This window comes from Eriocheir sinensis, chromosome 56 (genome assembly GCF_024679095.1).
Source record: "Eriocheir sinensis breed Jianghai 21 chromosome 56, ASM2467909v1, whole genome shotgun sequence".
Classification (NCBI taxonomy): Eukaryota; Metazoa; Arthropoda; class Malacostraca; order Decapoda; family Varunidae; genus Eriocheir; species Eriocheir sinensis.
The window spans coordinates 10,086,817-10,092,364 of NC_066564.1; positions in this window are offsets into that span (position 1 = coordinate 10,086,817).

Below are 5,548 nucleotides of genomic sequence, written 5' to 3' on the forward strand. Positions count from 1 at the left end.
CACAGGTCTACCATTTTCCTCCCTAGACCTACCATTTCACTGCATAGGTCTACAATTTTCTTCCATAGATCTACCATTATCCCTTCTATAGGCCTACCATCTCACTGCATAGGTCTACCATTTCCCTTCCTAGACCTACCATTTCACTGCATAGGTCTACAATTTCCCTTCCTAGACCTACCATTTCACTGCATAGGTCTAAATTTTTCTTCCATAGATCTACCATTATTCCTTCTATAGGCCTACCATCTCACTGCATAGGTCTACAATTTCCCTTCCTAGATCTACCATTTCACTGCATAGGTCTACAATTTCCCTTCCTAGACCTACCATTTCACTGCATAGGTCTACAATTTCCCTTCCTAGATCTACCATTTCACTGCATAGGTCTACAATTTCCCTTCCTAGATCTACCATTTCACTGCATAGGTCTACAATTTCCCTTCCTAGATCTACCATTTCACTGCATAGGTCAACAATTTACTTCCATAGATCTACATTTGTTCCCTGCATAGTCCTACCATTTCCATCTATAAGCCCACTCACTATCTCACTCCATAGGTCTATTTTACTGCATAAGCCTCCTATTTTTCTTCCAGTGGTCTACCATTTCACTGCATAGGTCTACCATTATTCCCTCTAGAGGCCTACCATTTTTCCTCCTAGGCCTACCATTTCCCTCCCTAGGCCTACCATATATATCTTCAACAGCTCTCAGTCTTTTTCCCACACTCGTCCTTTCCCACAAATGTTGCCGGAGCAGTAAATTGAATAGCTTCTCTGATGGTTGGTGAAGTGTAACAAACAGGAATAGAGGGAGACGGGGAGGGAGAGGGGAGGAAGGGAAAGGAGGGAGGGGAGAGACAGGAACAGGAAGAATAGGAAGTAATGAAAAGCAGATTAGAAACACGGGTTGAGATGGACGAGCGAAATAAAAATAAAGGAAGAGGAAGAAAAAGTGGATGATGAAACAGGAAGAATGAAAAGGGAGACTAGAAACACCGGATGGGAAAGACTAAGGAAGGAAGGAAGGAAGGAAGGAAGGAAGAGAAAATAAAGAAGAAGGAAGGAAAGGTCATTATATTTTGAAAGTGCAGAGAAGAGAAGAAGGAAAGGAGGAAAGACAAGGAAGCGAGGAAGGAAGGGAGGAAGGGAGAATATTGTATAAATGGAGAAGGAAAGAAAGAAAGAAGGAAGGAAGGAAGGAAGGAAGAGAAAATAAAGAGAAGGAAAGGACATAATATTTTGAAAGTGTAGAAGGGGAGGAGAAGGAGGAAAGAAGGGAAGACAAGGAAGGGAGGAAGGAAGAATATTGTATAAATGGAGAAGGAAATAAAGGAAGAAAGAGAAAACGAAGAAGAGAAAGGAAGACAGGAAGAAGAGAAACGAAGGAAGGAACAGAAAAAAATACGAAAATAGAGAAAAGGAAAGAGAGGAATAAGAGAAAATAGGTAAAGAAAGAAGAAAAAGGGAAGAATCAAATTTTGTTAATGATGAATAGGGAGAGAAAGAGAGAGAAAGGGAGAGAGGGAGGAAGGGAGAATGAACGATGAGAGAGAGGGAGGGAGAGAAAAAAAGGAAGGGAGGGAAGAAGGGAAGAAGAGTGGATGATGATGATGGGGAGGGAGAGAGACTTTGATGAGAGGAGGCATTGAGAGAGAGAGAAGGGAAGGGAGAGACGGAGGGAAAGAGGAAGAGGAGGAGGAAGAGTAGGAGGAGGGGGAGGAAGGGAGGATATAAATATGACTAAGAGGAAAGTGGAAGAGAGAGAGAGATTGAGAGAGAGAGAGAGAGAGAGAGAGAACGCGACCCACGGATAAAATTAAATATAAGAAAACAAGAAAGGGAAAAGAAGGAAAAGGACAGAGAGGGGGAGGAAAAGGGAGGAAAGGAGAAAAGGAAAAAGGAGGAAAAGGGTGAAGAGTATTTGCCTAAGTAATGACATCCTAAACACACACACACACACACACACACACACACACACACACGGTATTTACATTAACAGAACCTTCTCTCATTTTAATCCTCCTCCTCCTCCTCTTTTTCCCTTCCTCTCTCTACCCTTCACCTTGACACCCCATTAATTCTCTCTCTCTCTCTCTCTCTCTCTCTCGTGCCATCAATCAAAATATTTATCAATCTCTCTAATTTCTTGTCTTTTTCTTTTTCTTTCCTTTCCTCTTTCCTCTTCCTTCCTTCCTCTTTCCTCTTATTCATGTGGTCTTCATTTTTTCCTTTCTTTTATTTTCCTTCTAATCCTTTCCTTTCCTCTCTCTATATTTCTTCTTTTATCTTCATTTCTTCTCTTTTTACATTTTCTATTCTCCATTTTCCTTTCTCTTCCTTCCTTCCCTCTACCTTTTTTTTCCTCTCCTTTCCCCTTCCTTCTCTCTTTTCCTCTTGGTAGTATAAAAAAGTGTTAACCTATGTTTGATTAAATTTTCCCCTTCTCTCTCTCTCTCTCTCTTGCTGACTGAGGCCTTCTCTTCCGGCTCTCCTCCTCCTCCTCCTCCCTCTTCCTCCTCCTCCCCAAATTACTTCCTCTGTTATATTTTTATCTGCCGCGGTGACAAGTACGCCCCTCCTCCTCCTCCTCCTCCTCCTCCTCCGGGCCAAGGAAGGGAGGAGGGAGGGAGAGAAGGACGGAGGGAGGAAGGGAGAGCGACAGGAGGTCCATCTCTTCCCTCCACAGCCTCCAATCTTCCTCCGCCGCAGATGGGAGAGAAAGAAGAGAGGAGAGAAAGTTTGGAGGAGTGAAGGAGGAACTTTTAAGAGAGAGGAGGAGGAGGAGGAGGAGGAGACAACCCACCATAGTATCCTCCCTTCTTTCCTCTCCCCTACCATTATCACCTTCTCTATCTCTCCCCTTCTCCCCTCCTATCACCACATTCTCTTTCCCTCCCCTCCCCAACCTTTCCTCATCTCCCCACACCCCAAATAACACCTCCCTTTCTCCCCACTTTTATCTCCTTACCACCTTCCTTCCCCTTCCTCTCTCCCCTCCCCCTATCTCCTCCTCCTCTCCCCTCCCTCAACACCACCTTCCCCAACCCTCCCTCACCTCTCAGCACCCCACGACAATAGCTTTCCCTTCCCACTCTCTCCCCTGTACTTACTCCTTCCCTATCGCTATCAAGAGGAGGGTATCAGGACACCTCTCCTCCCGAAATTGACCTCTCTTTCTGGCCACTCCCCTGTACTCTATTAAGGAGCAGTAAGTAGCGGGCTTTTTTTCATTATTGCTTTTATTTTTACGCCCTTGAACTGTCTCCTCTACTGTAAAATAAAATAAAATAAAATAAATAAATAAATCTCTCCCCACCTCCTACTGCCTTTCCTTCCTTCTCCTCCCTGTCTCCTCACACTCCCCTTTCTTCCCCTTCTTCCATCTCCTAATCATTTTCCCCTCCCTCTCCCTCCACCTCCTCCTCCTCCTCCTCTTCCACATCTCCATACAAATAAAAAATACCACGAGGTACTTTTTATCCACCTCCCTCCACACCGCGCCATCATCCGCCCAATTACCTGGAGGAAGTAATCAAGGGCACACCTGGACGCAGCATGCCCTTCAGCCTATTCCTCCAGAAAGGGGGGGGGGAAGGGGAGGAAAGGAAGGGGAGGAAAGAGAATTTAGGTGTGTTAGTGTGTGTGTTTGTGTTGCTATGGGGTCTTTTAATACATACATACATACATACTCATACATACATATATACATACATACACACACTCATACATACATACATATACTCATACATATATACATACATACATACAAACATACATACATACACTCATACATACATACATATACTCATACATACATACACATACAAACATACATACATACACTCATACATACATACATACACTCATACATACATACACATGATCACAATTTTTTTCACTTTTGATAATTTGGTCTCTCTCTCCCTCTCTCTATATCTATCTATTTATCGATCCTTCCTCCCTCTTCTTTCCTCCATTTTCTTTTTCGTCATTCTTCTTCCAGGCATCGTTTTTCCCTCCCTCTTCTCTTCCCTTCTTCATCAGTTTTCCTCCTATCGTCAACCCTCAATTTTCCTCCCTCCTCTTGCCCTCCTCACTCACACATCAAGTTCCCTCCCTTCCTCAAGCACCATGCACTCGCACTCTCTCTCTCTCTCTCTCTCTCTCTCTCTCTCTCTCTCTCTCTCTCTCTCTCTCTCTCTCTCTCTCTCTCTCTCTCTCACGTGTCAAGACTCACAGAAACATTCGCTGACTTCCCTTCATTTTCCTCCTCCAATCTTCTCTCCCTCCTCCTCCTCCTCCTCCTCCTCCCGGCGGCTAATTTCCCTCCCTCCCTCCCTCTCTTCCTCTCATTTCCTCCGGTTATCCTATCAGCGGCGGGTGCTGTCCTGGGTATTGATTCCTCTTCCTCCTCCTCCTCCTCCCCCTCCTCTTCCTCCCATTTCCTTCCTCTTCGTTTGACTCCTTTTTCTTTCCTTTCTTTTAGTTTCCTTTCCTTTGCCTCCCCTTCCGTTCCTTTCCTCCTCCAACACCTCCTCCTCCTCCTCCTCCTCCTCCTCCTCCTCCTCCTTCTCTTCCTCTTCCTCTTCCTTTTTCAACTGCGTTCCCGCTAAGTCTTTCACACACACACACACACACACACGAACATTAAACAGAGGCTCTCTCGCTCTCTCTCTCTGTATTTAACCCTTTCTCGTGTGTCTGTCTGTCTGTTTGTCTCACACACACACACACACACACACACACACACACACACACGAAAACCAATAATCTCTATACCCAACGTTCTCCTCAATCCCACAAACACACACACACACACACACACACACACACACACACACACACACACACACCTTTCCCTCCCTTCCTTCCCTTCTCCGTCTTACATTCTCCCTTCTCCCCTTTCCCATTTCCCTCCCTATTAGAACTTTTGGCACCCCTCTCCCCTTATTCCCATTCCTCCCCACTCAGTACAACCCCTTCCCCTCCTCTCCCCACCCTCCCCATCCCTTCCTTCCCTTCTCCTACCTACAACCTCTCCTCCCCTCTTCCATTTCCCGCCCTATTAGAAGTTTTGGCTTCTCTCCCTCCCCTTACCCATCCTTCCCAAGCCAACAAGAGACTCCCTCCCCTCCCCTCCCCCTTCCTCTGCCCCGCCCCGCCCCGGCCCTGGTTTAGCGTCGCCGCGGCTGTCTGGGTTGGGATAACATTAATGCCTCAGGATAATAAGTTGTGAGCACCTGCACTTTACGGCGACGCGGCCTGCACCAGCCTGCCCGCCCGACGGAGGTAAACACGGGGAGGGGGGGGAGAAAGGCAGACAGGGAGGGAGGTTGGGAGGAAGAGGAAAGGAAGAGCAAGGAAGGAGGAAAGTGGTAGGACATACAAGACAGGCCTCCTCCTCCTCCTCCTCCTCCTCCTCCTCCTCCTCCTCCACCAGCCTGCCCTCCTCCTCCTCCTCCTCCTCCTTGGACAGAGAGAAGAGGAAGGGAAGGAGGAGGAGGAAGGGAGGAGGTGACATGGAAGGAAAGGGAAGAGTATA